Source organism: Triticum aestivum, chromosome 5B, assembly GCF_018294505.1.
Source record: "Triticum aestivum cultivar Chinese Spring chromosome 5B, IWGSC CS RefSeq v2.1, whole genome shotgun sequence".
Taxonomy (NCBI): Eukaryota; Viridiplantae; Streptophyta; class Magnoliopsida; order Poales; family Poaceae; genus Triticum; species Triticum aestivum.
In genome coordinates, this window is record NC_057807.1 from 355,416,112 (window position 1) to 355,436,632 (window position 20,521).

Sequence of the window (20,521 nt, forward strand, 5' to 3'; positions counted from 1 at the left end):
CCTAGTTTATGCGTTGCTTCGTAAGGGGCTGATTTGGATCCATATGTTTAATGTTGTGGTTAGGTTTACCTTAATACTTCTTTTGTAGTTGCGGATGCTTGCAATAGGGGTTAATCATAAGTGGGATGCTTGTTCAAGTAAGGGCAGTACCCAAGCACCAGTCCACCCACATATCAAATTATCAAAGTATCGAACGCGAATCATATGAGCGTGATGAAAACTACCTTGACGATAATTCCCATGTGTCCTCGGAAGCTATTTTCTCATTATAAGAAATTGTCCAGGCTTGTCCTTTGCTACCAAAAGGATTGGGCCACCTTGATGCACTTTATTTACTTTCATTGCTTGTTACTCGTTACAATTTATCTTATCACAAAACTATCTGTTACCTACAATTTCAGTGCTTGCAGAGAAAACCTTGCTGAAAACCGCTTGTCATTTCCTTCTGCTCCTCGTTGGGTTCGACACTCTTACTTATCGAAAGGACTACGATAGATCCCCTATACTTATGGGTCATCAAGACTCTTTTCTGGCGCCGTTGCCGGGGAGCGTAGCTCTTTTGGTGAGTGGAACTTGGTAAGGAAACATTTATATAGTGTGCTGAAATTTTCTGTCACTTGTTACTATGGAAACTAATCCTTTGAGGGGCTTGTTCGGGGTATCTTCACCCCGACCAGTAGAGCGAAGAGTTGCTCCTCAACCTACTGAACCTACTGAAAATATTTACTTTGAGATTCCTTCGGGTATGATAGAGAAACTGCTAGGTAATCCCTTTGCAGGAGATGGAACATTGCATCCCGATTTACACCTTATCTTTGTGGATGAAGTTAGTGGATTATTTAAGCTTGCAGGTATTCTCGATGATGCTGTCAAAAGGAAGGTCTTCCCTTTATCTTTGAAGGGAGATGCATTAACATGGAATAGGCTATGTGATGATACGGGATCTTGGAATTATAAACGATTGAAGTTGGAATTTCACCAGAAGCTCTATCCTATGCATCTTGGTCGTCGTGATCATAATTACATATATAATTTCTGGCCTCGCGAAGGAGAAAGCATCGCTCAAGCTTGGGGGAGGCTTAAATCAATGTTATATTCATGCCCCAATCATGAGCTCTCCAGAGAAATGATTATTCAAAAATTTTATGCTCGGCTTTCTCTCAATGATCGCAACATGCTCGATACTTCCTGTGCTGGTTCTTATATGCTGAAGACTATTGAATTCAAATGGGACTTATTGGAAAGAATTAAACGCAACTCTGAAGATTGGGGTTCCGACGATGGTAAGGAGTCAGGTATGACACCTAAATTTGATTGTGTTAAATCTTTTATGAATACCGATGCTTTTCGTGGATTTAGCGCTAAATATGGACTTGACTCTGAGATAGTAGCTTCTTTTTGTAAATCTTTTGCTACTCACGTTGATCTCCATAAGGAGAAGTGGTTTAAATATAATCCTCCCATTGAATTAAAAGTAGTTGCACCTATTACAATTGAAGAAAAGACTGTCACCTATAGTGATCCTGTTGTTCCTACTACTTATGTTGAGAAACCTCCTTTTCCTGTTAGGATAAAGGATCACGCCAAAACTTCGACTGTTGTTCATAAGAGTAATACTAGGACTTATACACCTCCTGAGCAAATTAAAGTTGAACCTAGTATTGCTATGGTTAAAGATCTCTTGGATGATGATATAGATGGGCATGTTATTTACTTCTGTGGTGAGACTGCTAATATTGTTAAACCAGATACTAAGATACATAGACCTGTGGTAGGCATGCCTGTTATTTCTGTTAAAATAGGAGATCATTGTTATCATGGCTTATGTGATATGGGTTCTAGTGCTAGTGCAATACCCTATGACTTATATAAATAAATTATGCATGATATTGCACCCGTTGAACTGGAAGGTATTGATGTTACTATCAAACTTGCCAATAGAGATACTATTTCACCAATTGGGATTGTTAGAGATGTTGAAGTCTTGTGTGGGAAGGTTAAATATCCTGCTGATTTTCTTGTTCTTAGTTCCCCACGGGATTACTTTTGTCCCATTATTTTGGTAGACCCTTCTTGAATACAGTTAATGCTAAGATTGATTGTGAAAAGGATACTGTTACAATTGGCTTAGAGGGTATGTCTCATGAGTTTAATTTTGCTAAGTTTCGTAGACAACCTTGTGATAGAGAATCACCTAGTAAGGATGAGATTATTGGTCTTGCTTCTATTGTTGTGCCTCCTACTGATCTGTTAGAACAATATTTGCTAGACAATGAAAATGATATGTTTATGAAGGAAAGAAGGGAAATAGATGAAGTGTTCCTTCAACAGGAACCTATGCTGAAACACAACCTACCCGTTGAAATTCTAGAGGATCCCCCTCCACCCAAGGGTGATCTCGTGTTTGAACTCAAACCATTACCTGATAATCTTAAGTATGCTTGTCTTGATGAAAAGAAAATATATCCTGTTATTATTAGTGCTAACCTTTCAGAGCAAGAAGAAGAAAGATTATTGAAAACTCTAAAGAAGCACTGTGCTGCTATCGGATATACTCTGGATGATCTCAAGGGCATTAGTCCCACGTTATGCCAACACAAAATTAATTTGGAGGATGATGCCAAACCAGTTAGAGATCCTCAATGACGATTGAATCCTAAGATGAAAGAAGTGGTAAGAAAGGATATACTAAAGCTCCTTGAGGCAGGTATAATTTATCCCGTTGCTGATAGTGATTGGGTAAGCCCTGTCCATTGTGTTCCTAAAAAGGGAGGTATTACTGTTGTTCCTAATGATAAAGATGAATTGACCCCGCAAAGAATTATTACAGGTTATAGGATGGTAATTGATTTCCATAAATTAAATAAAGCTACTAAGAAAGATCATTACCCTTTACCTTTTATTGATCAAATGCTAGAAAGACTATCCAAACACACACATTTCTGCTTTCTAGATGGTTATTCTGGTTTCTCTCAAATACCTGTGTCAGTGAACGATCAATAAAAAACTACTTGAACTTGTCCTTTCGGTACTTTTGCTTATAGACGTATGCCTTTTGGTTTATGTAATGCACCTGCTACCTTTCAAAGATGCATGATGGCTATATTCTCTGACTTTTGTGAAAAGATTTGTGAGGTATTCATGGATGATTTCTCCGTCTATGGATCCTCTTTTGATGATTGCTTGATCAACCTTGATCGAGTTTTGCAGAGATGCAAAGACACTAGTCTCGTCTTGAATTGGGAAAAGTGTCACTTTATGGTTAATGAAGGCATTGTCTTGGGGCATAAGATTTCCGAGAGAGGTATTGAAGTTGATAAAGCTAAAGTTGATGCTATTGAAAAGATGCCATGTCCCAAGGACATAAAAGGTATAAGAAGTTTCCTTGGTCATGACGGTTTTTATAGGAGGTTCATTAAGGACTTTTCTAAAATCTCTAGGCCTCTGACTAATTTATTGCAAAAAGATATTCCTTTTGTCTTTGATGATGATTGTGTAGAAGCATTTGAAATACTTAAGAAAGCTTTCATCACTGCACCTATTGTTCAGCCACCTAATTGAATTTACCCTTTGAAATTATGTGTGATGCTAGTGATTATGTTGTAGGTGCTATTCTAGGGCAAAGAGTTGATAGGAAATTGAATGTTATCCAGTATGCTAGTAAGACTCTTGATACTGCCTAGAGAAATTATGCTACTACTGAAAACGAGTTTTTAGCAGTTGTGTTTGCTTGTGATAAGTTTAGACCTTATATTGTTGATTTCAAAGTTACTATTCACACTGATCATGCTGCTATTAAATATCTTGTGGAAAAGAAAGATGCTAAGCCTAGACTTATTAGATGGGTTCTCTTGCTCCAAGAATTTGACTTGCATATTATTGATAGAAAGGGAGATGAGAACCCCGTTGCAGACAACTTGTCTAGGTTAGAGAATGTTATCGATGACCCACGCCTATTAATGATAGCTTTCTTGATGAACAATTAGCGGTCGTTAATGCTTCTCGCACTGCTCCTTGGTATGCTGATTATGCTAATTACATTGTTGCTAAATTTATACCACCTAGTTTCACATACCAGCAAAAGAAAAGGTTCTTTTATGATTTAAGACATTACTTCTGGGATGACCCACATATTTATAAAGAAGGAGTAGATGGTGTTATTAGACGTTGTGTACCTGAGCATGAACAGGAACAGATCCTACGCAAGTGTCACTCTAAATCATATGGAGGACACCACGCTGGAGATAGAACTGCACATAAGGTACTGCAATCTGGTTTTTATTGGCCCACTCTCTTCAAAGATGCTCGTAAGTTTGTCTTATCTTGTGATGAATGTCAAAGAATTGGTAATATTAGTAGATGTGAAGAAATGCCTATGAATTATTCTCTTGTTATTGAACCCTTTGATGTTTGGGGCTTTGATTATATGGGACCTTTTCCTGCCTCTAATGGTTACACACATATTTTATTGCATTTGATTACGTTACTAAGTGGGTAGAAGCTATTCCAACTAGTAGTGCTGATCATAACACTTCTATTAAAATGCTTAAAAAGTTATTTTTTCGAGGTTTGGAGTCCCTAGATATCTTATGACTGATGGTGGTTCACATTTTATTCACGGTGCTTTCTGTAAGATGCTTGCTAAGTATGATGTTAATCATAGAATCACATCTCCTTATCACCTGCAGTCTAGTAGTCCAGTAGAGTTGAGCAATAGAGAGCTCAAATTAATTTTTCAATAGACTGTCAATAGATCTAGAAAGAATTGGTCCAAGAAACTTGATGATGCATTATGGGCCTATAGAACTGCATACAAAAATCCTATGGGTATGCCTCCGTATAAGATGGTTTATGGAAAAGCTTGTCACTTACCTCTTGAACTTGAACATAAAGCATATTGGGCTATTAAATAGCTCAATGATGTCTACTACACAACCTTCTTCTTGTAGACGTTGTTGGGCCTGCAAGTGCACAGATTTGTAGGACAGTAGCAAATTTCCCTCAAGTGGATGACCTAAGGTTTATCAATCCGTAGGAGGCGTAGGATGAAGATGGTCTCTCTCGAGCAACCCTGCAACCAAATAACAAAGAGTCTCTTGTGTCCCAAACACACCCAATACAATGGTAAATTGTATAGGTGCCCTAGTTCGGCGAAGAGATGGTGATACAAGTGCAAAATAGATAGTAGATATAGGTTTTTGTAATCTGAAATAATAAAAACAGCAAGGTAACTAATGATAAAAGTGAGCGTAAATGGTATTGCAATGATAGGAAACAAGGCCTAGGGTTCATACTTTCACTAGTGCAAGTTCTCTCAACAATAATAACATAGATAGATCATATAACATGCCCTCAACATGCAACAAAGAGTCACTCCAAAGCCACTAATAGCGGAGAACAAATGTAGAGATTATGGTAGGGTACGAAATCACCTCAAAGTTATTCTTTCGGATCGATCTATAAAAGAGTTCATACTAGAATAACACCTTAAGACACAAATCAACCAAAACCCTAATGTCACCTACATACTCCATTGTCACCTCAAGTATCCGTGGGCATGATTATACGATATGCATCACACAATCTCAGATTCATCCAACCAACACAAAGTACTTCAAAGAGTGCCCCAAAGTTTCTACCAGAGAGTCAAGAACGTGTGCCAACCCCTATGCATAGGTTCATGGGCGGAACCCGCAAGTTGGTCACCAAAACATACATCAAGTGGCACATGATATCCCATTGTCACCACAGATAAGCACGACAAGACATACATCAAGTGTTCTCATAAAAGACTCAATCCGATAAGATAACTTCAAGAGGGGAAACTCAATTCATCACAAGAGAGTAGAGGGGGAGAAACATCATAAGATCCAACTACAATAGCAAAGCTCGGGATACATCAAGATTGTGCCATAGAGGGAAAACGAGAGAGAACACGAGAGAGAGAGAGAGAGATCAAACACATAGCTACTGGTACATACCCTCAACCCGGAGGGTGAACTACTCTCTCCTCGTCATGGAGAGCGCTGGGATGATGAAGATGGCCACCGGTGATGGGTTCCCCTCCGGCAGGGTGCCGAAAAGGGATCCCGAGAGGTTTTTGGTGGCTACAGAGGCTTGCGGCGGCGGAACTCCCGATCTATCTTGATTTCTGATGTTTTTAGGGTACGTAGGTATATATAGGCAAAAGAAGTCGGTCGGGGGGGTGCTCGGGGGGCCCACGAGACACGAGGGCGCCACCCTATAAGGGGGGCACGCCCTCCTATCTCGTGGCCTCCTCGAGGCTCTTCTGACATGAACTCCAAGTCTCTCGGATCATAATCTTCCAAAAAATCACGTTGGCAAAGGTTTCATTCCGTTTGGACTCCGTTTGATATTCCTTTTCTTCGAAATACTGAAACAGGCAATAAAACAGCAATATGGGTTGGGCCTCCCGTTAGTAGGTTAGTCCCAAAAATGATATAAAAGTGTATAATAAAGCCCATAATCATTCAAAACAGATAATATAATAGCATGGAACAATCAAAAAATATAGATATGTTGGAGACGTATCACTCAACTATGACTTCAAACTTGCTGGTCAAAAGAGGTTATTTGATATTAGCTCACTTGATGAATGGAGAACCCAAGCCTATGAGAATGCCAAGCTATTCAAAGAAAAAGTCAAAGGCTGGCATGATAAAAGGATACAAAAGCGTGAGTTTGACGTAGGTGATTATGTGTTATTATTCAACTCTCGTTTAAGATTTTTTGCAGGAAAACTTCTCTCTAAATGGAAGGTCCTTACGTTATCGACGAGGTCTATCGTTCCGGTGCCATAAAAATCAACAACTTCGAAGGCACAAGTCCGAGGGTGGTGAACGGTCAAAGAATTAAACATTATATCTCAGGTCATCCTATCAATGTTGAAACTAATATTATTGAAACCGTAACCCCTGAGGAATACGCAAGGGACACCTTCTAGAATGTTCCAGACTCCGAAAAGGAATAGGTATGTGGTACGGTAAGTAAATCAACTCCAAAACAATTCTAATGGCAATTTTTATCAGTTTTGGAATATTTAAGAATTTTAGAAAGAAGGAAGTAGTCCAGGAAGGACACAAGGCCTACGCGAGGGTGGGGGGCATGCCCACCCTTCCTGGGCGCGCCCCCTTGTCTCGTGGCCACCTCATCTGCCTCCCGGACTCCATTTTCTTGCACGTTACATATTTTGGTCGGTAAAAACTCGTTATATAATCTCCCGAAGGTTTTGACCACCGTATCACGCAAATATCCTCTGTTTCTATTTCGAGCTGTTTCTATTACAGATTTAGAGCAATATGTCGTCTCAGGATTCAGAAGGGGAGAGCTATGTGGCTGAGTACCTTGCAGACCCTAAGGTCTATGAGGACTTGGAGCATGGTGGCTGGAGCACTAAAGAAGAGGAAGACTACGAGCCTAAGGGAAAGGAGGATACGAGTTCAGACGAAGACGAAACCCCAGTACCTAAACCTGGGGACATGCATGTGGAGTTTAAAAAGTCAAGCCTCCCTGATAGAGCAAAGAAGCCAAAGATCGAGTTTATCCCTTTTCGTCTCTTGCAGGAAAATAAACAGGAACTATGCAAAAGAATATTAAGTCTTGAGAAAGAGATCGATGATCTAAAGGAGCAAAATATTATCCTCAAGCGTAAATTGAGGAAGAAGCCTACATCATCATCACCTCCTACTTCACCACCTCCGAGGACATAATCACATGGGTATGAGCACTCCCCTTGGCAACTGCCAAGCTTGGGGGAGGTGCCCCGGTATCATATCACCATCACACTCCTATCTTTACCGTTTTATTTAGTTCGATCCTTTTAATAGTATCTTGATCTAGTAGATTGAAGTTTTGATATCAAGTAGTTTTGAGTTTTGCTTTGTGATCTCTTTATGTAATCGAGTCCGTGAGCTATCTATAATAAATATTAGTGTTGAGTCCAGGGCTTTTCTATCTTGCTATGATCTTGAGAAAGTAGAAGGAATAAAAAGAATAAAATAGTTCATATTGATCTTACGGATAGTAATGAATTCATACCTAGAAAGTATGAGGCATAAAAGTTGTTGAGAGTTGACAAACGTAGTTTTGGTCATCGTTGCAATTAATAGGAAGTAATAAGGAAAGAGAGGTTTCACATACAAATATATTATCTTGGACATCTTTTACGATTGGGACCACTCATTAAGTATGACATGCTAAAAGAGTTGATGTTGGACAAGGAAGACAACATAATGGTTTATGTTTTCTCACAGCTCAGTTAAAGTATATTGTCATTGACCTTCCCAACATGTTGAGCTTGCCTTTCCCCCTCATGCTAGCCAAATTCCTTGCACCAAGTTGAGATACTACTTGTGCTTCCAAATATCCTTAAACCAATTTTGCAAAAGACTCTCAATAGATCTAGAAAGAATTGGTCCAAGAAACTTGATGATGCATTATGGGCCTATAGAACTGCATACAAAAATCCTATGGGTATGTCTCCGTATAAGATGGTTTATGGAAAATCTTGTCACTTACCTCTTTAACTTGAACATAAAGCATATTGGGCTATTAAAGAGCTCAATGATGTCTACTACACAACCTTCTTCTTGTAGACGTTGTTGGGCCTGCAAGTGCACAGGTTTGTAGGACACTAGCAAATTTCCCTCAAGTGGATGACCTAAGGTTTATCAATTCGTAGGAGGCGTAGGATGAAGATGGTCTCTCTCAAGCAACCCTGCAACCAAATAACAAAGAGTCTCTTGTGTCCCCAACACACCCAATACAATGGTAAATTGTATAGGTGCGCTAGTTCGGCGAAGAGATGGTGATACAAGTGCAAAATAGATAGTAGATATAGGTTTTTGTAATCTGAAATAATAAAAACAGCAAGGTAACTAATGATAAAAGTGAGCGTAAACGGTATTGCAATGATAGGAAACAAGGCCTAGGGTTCATACTTTCACTAGTGCAAGTTCTCTCAACAATAATAACATAGATAGATCATATAACAAGCCCTCAACATGCAACAAAGAGTCACTCCAAAGCCACTAATAGCGGAGAACAAATGTAGAGATTATGGTAGGGTACGAAACCACCTCAAAATTATTCTTTAGGATCGATCTATAAAAGAGTTCGTACTAGAATAACACCTTAAGACACAAATCAACCAAAACCCTAATGCCACCTAGATACTCCATTGTCACCTCAAGTATCCGTGGGCATGATTATACGATATGCATCACACAATCTCAGATTCATCCAACCAACACAAAGTACTTCAAAGAGTGCCCCAAAGTTTCTACCGAAGAGTCAAGAACGTGTGCCAACCCCTATGCATAGGTTCATGGGTGGAACCCGCAAGTTGGTCACCAAAACATACATCAAGTGGCATATGATATCCCATTGTCACCACAGATAAGCACGACAAGACATACATTAAGTGTTCTCATAAAAGACTCAATCCGATAAGATAACTTCAAGAGGGGAAACTCAATTCATGACAAGAGAGTAGAGGGGGAGAAACATCATAAGATCCAACTACAATAGCAAAGCTCGGGATACATCAAGATCGTTCCATAGAGGGAACACGAGAGAGAACATGAGAGAGAGATCAAACACATAGCTAATGGTACATACCCTCATCCCCGAGGGTGAACTACTCTCTCCTCGTCATGGAGATCGCCGGGATGATGAAGATGGCCATCGGTGATGGGTTCCCCCTCCGGTAGGGTGCCAGAACAGGCTCCCGAGAGGTTTTTGGTGGCTACAAAGGCTTGCGGTGGCGGAACTCCCGATATATCTTGATTTCTGATGTTTTTAGGGTACGTAGGTATATATAGGCAAAAGAAGTCGGTCGGGGGGTGCTCGAGGGGCCCACGAGATAGGGGGCCGCCGCCCTGTAAGGGGGCACGCCCTCCTATCTTGTGGCCTCCTCGAGGCTCTTCTGACGTGAACTCCAAATCTCCCAGATCATAATCTTCCAAAAAATCACGTTGCCGAAGGTTTCATTCCGTTTGGACTCCGTTTGATATTCCTTTTCTTCGAAATACTGAAACAGGCAATAAAACAACAATATGGGTTGGGCCTCCGGTTAGTAGGTTAGTCCCAAAAATGATATATAAGTGTATAATAAAGCCCATAATCATTCAAAACAAATAATATAATAGCATGGAACAATCAAAAATTATAGATACGTTGGAGACGTATCAAGCATCCCCAAGCTTAATTTCTGCTCGTCCTCGAGTAGGTAAATGATAAAAACAGAATTTTTGATGTGGAATGCTACCTAGCATGATTCTCAAAGTAATTTCTCTTTATTGTGGCATGAATTTTCAGATCCAAATGATTCAAAATGAAAGTTCATATTGACATAAGAAATAGTAACACTTCAAGCATACTAATCAAAGCAATAATGTCTTCTCAAAATAACATGGCAAAAGAAAGTTATCCCTACAAAATCATATAGTCTGGCTGTTGCTCTATCTTCATCACACAAAGTATTTAATCATGCACAACCCCGATGACAAGCCAAGCAATTGTTTCATACTTTAATAATCTCAAACTCTTTCAACTTTCACGCAATACATGAGCGTGAGCCATGGACATAGCACTATATGTGGAATAGAATGGTGGTTGTGGAGAAGACAAAAAGGAGAAGATAGTCTCACATCAACTAGGCATATCAATGGGCTATGGAGAGGCCCATTAATAGATATCAATGTGAGTGAGTAGGGATTGCCATGCAACGGATGCACTAGAGCTATAAATATATGAAAGCTCAACAAAAGAAACTAAGTGGGTGTGCATCCAACTTGCTTGCTCACGAAGACCTAGGGCACTTTTGAGGAAGCCCATCATTGGAATATACAAGCCAAGTTCTATAATGAAAAATTCCCACTAGTATATGGAAGTGACAACATATGTGACTCTCTATCATGAAGATCATGGTGCTATTTTGAAGCACAAGTGTGGAAAAAGATATAGTAGCATTGTCCCTTCTCTCTTTTTCTCTCATTTTATTTTTTTTTCTTTTTCTTTTTTTTCTTTTTTTCCTTTCTTTGGCCTTTTTCTTTTTCTTTTTTTTATTTTTTCTTTCTTTTTGTAAAGTCCGAAGTCTCATCCTGACTTGTGGGGGAATCATAGTCTTCATCATCCTTTCCTCACTAGGATAATGCTCTAATAATGAAGATCATCACACTTTTATGGATTTACAACTCAAAGCTAGAACAAGATATGACTCTATATAAATGCCTCCGGCGGTTTACCGGGATATGCAATGAATCAAGAGCGACATGTATGAAAATTATGAAGGTGGCCTTGCCACAAATACGATGTCAACTACATGATCATGCAAAGAGCAATATGACAAAAGTAATGCGTGTCATATGAACGGAACGGTGGAAAGTTGCATGGCAATATATCTCGGAATGGCTATGGAAATGCCATAATAGGTAGGTACGGTGGCTGTTTTGAGGAAGGTATATGGTGGGTGTATGGTACCGGTGAGAGTTGCGCGGCACAAGAGAGGCTAGCAATGGTGGAAGGGTGAGGTGTGTATAATGCATGGACTCAACATTAGTCAAAAGAACTCATGTACTTGTTGCAAAAATCTAGAAATCATCAAAAACCAAAGCACTATGCGCATGCTCCTAGGGGGATAGATGTTGGAAATATTCCCTAGAGGCAATAATTAATCAGTTATTATTATTATATTTCCTTGTTCATGATAATCATTTATTATCCATGCTATAATTGTATTGATAGGAAACTCAGATACATGTGTGGATACATAGACAACACCATGTCCCTAGTAAGCCTCTAGTTGACTAGCTCGTTAATCAATAGATGGTTACGGTTTCCTGACCATGGACATTGGATGTCGTTGATAACGGGATCACATCATTAGGAGAATGATGTGATGGACAAGACCCAATCCTAAGCCTAGCACAAAGATCGTGTAGTTCGTATGCTAAAGCTTTTCAAATGTCAAGTATCATTTCCTTAGACCATGAGATTGTGCAACTCCCGAATACCGTAGGAATGCTTTGGGTGTACCAAACGTCACAACGTAACTGGGTGGCTATAAAGGTGCACTACAGGTATCTCCAAAAGTGTCTGTTGGGTTGGCACGAATCGAGACTGGGATTTGTCACTCCGTGTAAATGGAGAGGTATCTCTGGGCCCACTCGGTAGGACATCATCATAATGTGCACAATGTGACCAAGGGGTTGATCACGGGATGATGTGTTACGGAACGAGTAAAGAGACTTGCCGGTAACGAGATTGAACAAGGTATCGGGATACCGATGATCGAATCTCGGGCAAGTATAATACCGCTAGACAAAGGGAATTATATACGGGATCGATTGAGTCCTCGACATCGTGGTTCATCCGATGAGATCATCGTGGAACATGTGGGAGCCAACATGGGTATTCAGATCCCGCTGTTGGTTATTGACCAGAGAACGTCTCGGTCATGTCTGCATGGTTCCCGAACCCGTAGGGTCTACACACTTAAGGTTTGATGACGCTAGGGTTATAAAAGAAATTTTGTATGAGGTTACCGAATGTTGTTCGGAGTCCCGGATGAGATCCCGGACGTCACGAGGAGTTCCGAAATGGTCCGGAGGTAAAGATTTATATATGGGAAGTCCTGTTTTGGTCACCTAAAAAGTTTCGGGTTTTATCGGTAATGTATCGGGACCACCGGGAGGGTCCCGGGGGTCCACCAAGTGGGGCCACCATCCCCGGAGGGCTGCATGGGACAAGTGTGGGAGGGGACCAGCCCTAGGTGGGCTGGTGCGCCCCTCCCCCCCCCCCACAAGGGCCCAAGGCGCCTAGGGTTTGGGGAGGGGGCGCCTCCACCTGACTTGGGGGGCAAGTTTCCCCCTCTCCCCCCCCCCTTGGCCGCCCCCCTAGATGGGATCTAGGGCTGGCCACCGCCCCTAGGGGTGGAAACCTAGGTGGGGGCGCAGCCCCCTCTCCCCCTATATATAATGGAGGCAAAGGAGCAGCCCAACACACGAAGTTCTTCTCATGTTGGCGCAGCCCTACCTCTCTTTCTCCTCATATCTCGCGGTGCTTGGCGAAGCCCTGCTGGATCACCACGCGCCTCCACCACCACCATGCCGTTGTGCTGCTGCTGGATGGAGTCTTCCTCAACCTCTCCCTCTCTCCTTGCTAGATCAAGGCATGGGAGACGTCACCGGGCTGTACGTGTGTTGAACGCGGAGGTGCCGTTCGTTCGGCACTAGGATCTCCGGTGATTTGGATCACGACGAGTACGACTCCTTCAACCCCGTTCTCTTGAACGCTTCCGCTTAATGATCTACAAGGGTATGTAGATGCACTCTCCTTCCCCTCGTTGCTGGTTTCTCCATAGATAGATCTTGGTGACACGTAGGAAAATTTTGAATTTCTGCTACGTTCCCCAACAGTGGCATCATGAGCTAGGTTTATTGCGTAGATTCTATGCACGAGTAGAACACAAAGTAGTTGTGGGCGTTGATTTTGTTCAATATGCTTACCGTTACTAATCCAATCTTGATTCGGCGGCATTGTGGGATGAAGCGGCCCGGACCGACCTTACACGTACTCTTACGTGAGACAGGTTCCACCGACTGACATGCACTTGTTGCATAAGGTGGCTAGCGGGTGCCAGTCTCTCCCACTTTAGTCAGATTGGATTCGATGAAAAGGGTCCTTATGAAGGGTAAATAGCAATTGACATATCACCTTGTGGTTTTTGCGTAGGTAAGAAACATTCTTGCTAGAAACCCATAGCAGCCACGTAAAACATGCAAACAACAATTAGAGGACGTCTAACTTGTTTTTGCAGGGTATGCTATGTGATGTGATATGGCCAAAAGAATGTGATGAATGATATATGTGATGTATGAGATTGATCATGTTATTGTAATAGGAATCACGACTTGCATGTCGATGAGTATGACGACCGGCAGGAGCCATAGGAGTTGTCTTAATTTATTGTATGACCTGCGTGTCATTGAACAATGCCATGTAATTACTTTACTTCATTGCTAACCGGTAGCCATAGTATTAGAAGTAATAGTTGGCGAGACAACTTCATGAAGACACGATGATGGAGATCATGATGATGGAGATCAAGGTGTCATGCCGGTGACGATGATGATCATGGAGCCCCGAAGATGGAGATCAAAAGGAGCAATATGATATTGGCCATATCATGTCACTATTTGATTGCATGTGATGTTTATCATGTTTATGCATATTATTTGCTTAGAACGACGGTAGTAAATAAGATGATCCCTCATTAAAATTTCAAGAAAGTGTTCCCCCTAACTGTGCACCGTTGCGAAAGTTCGTCGTTTCAAAGCACCATGTGATGATCGGGTGTGATAGATTCTAACATTCACATACAACGGGTGTAAGACAGATTTACACATGCAAAACACTTAGGTTGACTTGACGAGCCTAGCATGTACAGACATGGCCTTGGAACACAAGAGACCGAAAGGTCGAGCATGAGTCGTATGGTAGATACGATCAACATGAAGATGTTCACCGATGATGACTAGTTCGTCTCACGTGATGATCGGACACGGCCTAGTTGACTCGGATCATGTAATCACTTAGATGAGTAGAGGGATGTCTATCTGAGTGGGAGTTCATTAGATGAACTTAATTATCCTGAACATAGTCAAAAGCCCTTTGCAAATTATGTCATAGCTCGCGCTTTAGTTCTACTGTTTTAAATATGTTCCTAGAGAAAATATAGTTGAAAGTTGATAGTAGCAATTATGCGGACAGTAGAAGGCTTATGTCCTTAATGCACCGCTTAGTGTGCTGAACCTCGGACGTCGTCTATAGATGTTGCGAACATCTGACATACACGTTTTGATAACTACGTGATAGTTCAGTTAAACGGTTTAGAGTTGAGGCACCAAAGACATTTTCGAAAAGTCGCGGAACATATGAGATGTTTCGAGGGCTGAAATTGGGATTTCAGGCTCGTGCCCATGTCAAGAGGTATAAGACCTCCGACGATTTTCTTAGCCTGCAAACTAAGGGAGAAAAGCTCAATCATTGAGCTTGTGCTCAGATTGTCTGAGTACAACAATCACTTGAACCGAGTGGGAGTTGATCTTCCAGATGAGATAGTGATGTTTCTCCAAAGTCATTGCCACCAAGCTGATAGAGCTTCGTGATGAACTATAACATATCAGGGATAGATATGATGATTCTTGAGGTATTCACGATGTTTGACACCGCGAAATTAGAAATCAAGAAGGAGCATCAATTGTTGATGGTTGGTGAAACCACTAGTTTCAAGAAGGGCAAGGGCAAGAAGGGATACTTCATGAAACGGCAAATCAGCTGCTGCTCTAGTGAAGAAACCCAAGGTTGAACCCAAACCCGAGACTCAGTGCTTCTGTAATAAGGGGAACAATCACTGGAGCAGAATTACCCTAGATACTTGGTAGATGAGAAGGCTGGCAAGGTCGATAGAAGTATATTGGATGTACATTGTGTTAATGTGTACTTTACTAGTACTCCTGGTAGCACCATGGTAATAGATACCGGTTCGGTTGCTAAGTGTTAGTAACTCAAAATAAAAGGCTACGGAATAAACGGAGACTAGCTAAAGGTGAGATAACGATGTGTGTTGGAAGTTTTTCCAAGGTTGATGTGATCAAGCATCGCACGCTCCCTCTACCATCGAGATTGGTGTTAAACCTAAATAATTGTTATTTGGTGTTTGCGTTGAGCATAGACATGATTGGATTATGTCTATTGCAATACGGTTATTCATTTAAGGAGAATAATGGTTACTCTGGTTTTTTGAATAATACCTTCAATGGTCTTGCACCTAAAATGAATGGTTTATTGAATCTCGATCGTAATGATACACATTTTCATGCCAAAAGATATAAGATAGTAATGATAGGACCACTTACTTGTGGCACTGCCATGTAAGTCATATTGGTATAAAAACGCATGAAGAAGCTCCATGTTGATGGATCTTTGGACTCACTCGTTTTTGAAAAGTTTGAGACATGCGAGCCATGTCTATTGGTGTATACGCATGAAGAAACTCCATGCAGATGGATCGTTTGGACTCACTTGATTTTGAATCGCTTGAAAAATGCAAATCATACCACATGGGCAAGATGACTGAAAAGCCTAGTTTTCAGTAAAATGGAACAAGATAGCAACTTGTTGGAAGTAACACATTTTGATGTGTGCAGTCCAATGAGTGCTGAGGCATGCAATGAATATCCTTATGTTCTTACTTCACGGATGATTTAAGTAGATACTGAGTATATTTACTTGATGAAACACAAGTCTGAATTATTGAATGGTTCAAGTAATTTCAGAGTGAAGTTGAAGATCATCGTGACAAGAAGATTAAATGTCCATGATATGATCATAGAGATGAGTATCTGAGTTACGAGCTTTGGCACGTAATTAAGACATTGTGGAAATTGTTTCACAATTAATACCGCCTGGAACACCATAGTGTGATGGTGTGTCCGAACATCATAGTTGCACCCTATTGGATATGGTGCGTACCATGATGTCTCTTATCGAATTACCACTATCGTTCATGGGTTAGGCATTAGAGACAACCGCACTCACTTTAATAGGGCACCACGTAATTCCGTTGAGACGACATCGTTTGAACTATGGTTTGGAGAAACCTAAGTTGTCGTTTCTTAAAAGTTTGGGGCTGCGACACTTATGTGAAAAGTTTCAGGTTGATAAGCTCGAACCCAAAGCTGATAAAATGCATCTTCATAGTACACCCAAAACAGTTGGGTATTCCTCCTAATTTAGATCCGAAAGCAATAGGGATTGTTTCTTGAATCGGGTCCTTTCTCGAGGAAAAGTTTCTCTCGAAAGAATTGAGTGGGAGGATGGTGGAGACTTGATGAGGTTATTGAACCGTCACTTCAACTAGTGTGTAGCAGGGCATAGGAAGTTGTTCCTATGGCGCCTACACCAATTGAAATAGAAGCTTATGATAGTGATCATGAAGTTTCGGATCAAGTCACTACAGTACCTCGTAGGGTGACAAGGATGCGTACTACTTCAGAGTGGTACAGTAATCCTGTCTTGAAGGTCATGTTGCTAGACAACAATGAATCTACGAGCTAAGGAGAAGCGATGGTGGGCCCATATTCCGACAAATGGTTAGAAGCCATGAAATCCGAGATAGGATCCATGTATCAAAACAAAGCATGGACTTTGATGGACTTGCCCGATGATCGGCACGCCATTTAGATAAATGGATCTTTAAGAAGAAGACGGACGTGGACGGTAATGTCACCGTCTATGAAGCTCGACTTGTGGCGAAGAGTTTTTCACAAGTTCAAGGAGTTGACTATGATGAGATTTTCTCATCCGTAGTGATGCTTAAGTCCGTCGGAATCATGTTAGCATTAGCTGCATTTATGAAATCTGCCAAATGGATGTCAAAACGAGTTTCCTTACCAGTTTTCGTAAGGAAAGGTTGTATGCGATACAATCAGAAAGGTTTTGTCGATCCTAAGGATGCTAAAAGGTATGCTAGCTCCAGCGATCCTTCAAAGGACTGGAGTAAGCATCTCGGAGTTGGAATGTACGCTTTGATGAGATGATCAAAGATTTTGGGTTTATACAAAGTTTACGAGAAATTTGTATTTCCAAAGAAGTGAGTGGGAGCACTATAGAATTTCTGATGAGTATATGTTGTTGACATATTGTTGATCAGAAGTGATGTAGAATTTCTGGAAAGCATATAGGGTTATTTGAAAGGTGTTTTTCAATAGAAAACCTGGAATAAGCTGCTTGAACATTGAGCATCAAGATCTATGAGGATAGATCAAAAAACGCTAAATGGTACTTTCAAATGAGCACATACCTTGACATGATCTTGAAGGTGTTCAAGATGGATCCGTCAAAGAAGGAGTTCTTGCCTGAGTTGTAAGGTATGAAGTTAAGAGTTAAAGCTCGACCACGGCAGAAGAGAGAGAAAGGACGAAGGTCGTCCCCTATGCTTCATACGTAAGCTCTATAGTATGCTATGCTGTGTACCGCACCGGAAGTGTGCCTTGCCATGAGTCAGTCAAGGGGTACAAGAATGATCCAGGAATGGATCATTGGACAGCGGTCAAAATTGTCCTTGGAGTAAATAAGGACATGTTTCTCGATTATGGAGGTGATAAAGAGTTCGGCGTAAAGGGTTACGTCGATGCAAGCTTTAACACCTATCCGAGTGACTCTGAGTAGCAAACCGGATACATATAGTGGAGCAACCATTTGGAATAGCACCAAGTGGAGTGTGGAAGCAGCATTTACAATATGACATAGAGAATTGCGAAGTACATACGAATTTGAATGTTGTAGACCCATTGACTAAAACCTCTCTCACAAGCAAAACATGATCAAACCCCAGAACTCATTGAGTCTTAATCACATGGTGATGTGAACTAGTTTAGTGACACTAGTAAACTCTTTGGATGATTGGTCACATGGCGATGTGACCGATCAGTGTTAATCACATGGCGATGTGAACTAGATTATTGACTCTGGTGCAAGTCGGAGACTGTTGGAAATATGCCCTAGAGGCAATAATAAATTAGTTATTATTATTATATTTCCTTGTTCATGATAATTGTTTATTATCCATGCTATAATTGTATTGATAGGAAACTCAGATACATGTGTGGATACATAGACAACACCATGTCCCTAGTAAGCCTCTAGTTGACTAGCTCGTTGATCAATAGATGGTTACGGTTTCCTGACCATGGACATTGGATGTCGTTGATAATGGGATCACATCATTAGGAGAATGATGTGATGGACAAGACCCAATCCTAAGCCTAGCACAAAGATCGTGTAGTTCGTATGCTAAAGCTTTTCAAATGTCAAGTATCATTTCCTTAGACCATGAGATTGTGAAACTCCTGGATACCGTAGGAATGCTTTGGGTGTACCAAACGTCCCAGCGTAACTGGGTGGCTATAAAGGTGCACTACGGGTATCTCCGAAAGTGTCTGTTGGGTTGGCACAAATCGAGACTGGAATTTGTCACTCTGTGTAAATGGAGAGGTATCTCTGGGCCCACTCGGTAGGACATCATCATAATGTGCACAATGTGACCAAGGGGGTGATCACGGGATGATGTGTTACGGAACGAGTAAAGAGACTTGCCGGTAACGAGAATGAACAAGGTATCGGGATACCGACGATCGAATCTCGGGCAAGTATAATACAGCTAGACAAAGGGAATTGTATACGGGGTCGATTGAGTCCTCGACATCGTGGTTCATCCAATGAGATCATCGTGGAACATGTGGGAGCCAACATGGGTATCCAGATCCCGTTGTTGGTTATTGATCGGAGAACGTCTCGGTCATGTCTGCATGGTTCCCGAACCCGTAGGGTCTACACACTTAAGGTTCGATGACGCTAGGGTTATAAAGGAAGTTTGTATGAGGTTACCGAATGTTGTTCGGAGTCCTGAATGAGATCCCGGACGTCACGAGGAGTTCTGTAATGGTCCGGAGGTAAAGATTTATATATGGGAAGTCCTATTTTGGTCATCGGAAAAGTTTCGGGTTTTATCGGTAACGTACCGGGACCACCAGGAGGGTCCCGGGGGTCCACCAAGTGGGGCCACCATCCCCGGAGGGCTGCATGGGCCAAGTGTGGGAGGGGACCAGCCCCAGGTGGGCTGGTGCACCCCCCCACAAGGTCCCAAGGCGCCTAGGGTTTGGGGAGGGGGCGCCTACACCTGACTTGGGGGGCAAGTTTCCCCCTCTCCCCCCTTGGTCGCCCCCCTAGATGGGATCTAGGGCTGGCCGCCGCCCCTAGGGGTGGAAACCTAGGTGGGGGCGCAGCCCCCTTTCCCCCTATATATAGTGGAGGCAAAGGAGCAGCCCAACACACGAAGTTCTTCTCATGTTAGCGCAGCCCTACCTCTCTTTCTCCTCATATCTCGCGGTGCTTGGCGAAGCCCTGCTGGATCACCACGCTCCTCCACCACCACCACGCTGTTGTGCTGCTTCTGGATGGAGTCTTCCTCAACCTCTCCCTCTCTCCTTGCTGGATCAAGGCATGGGAGACGTCACCGGGCTGTACGTGTGTTGAACACGGAGGTGCCGTCCGTTCGGCACTAGGATCTCCGGTGATTTGGATCACGACGAGTACGACTCCTTCAACCCCGTTCTCTTGAACGCTTCCGCTTAGCGATCTACAAGGGTATGTAGATGCACTCTCCTTCCCCTCGTTGCTGGTTTCTCCATAGATAGATCTTGGTGACACGTAGGAAAATTTTGAATTTCTGCTACGTTCCCCAACAATAGATTGGTAGGAAAAGACCATCGCTCGTCCCCGACCGCCACTCATAAGGAAGACAATCAATAAATAAAATTGTGCTCCAACTTCATCACAAAGCGGTTCACCATACGTGCATGCTACGGGAATCACAAACTTCAACACAAGCATTCTTTAAATTTATAATCACCTCAACTAGCATGACTCTAATATC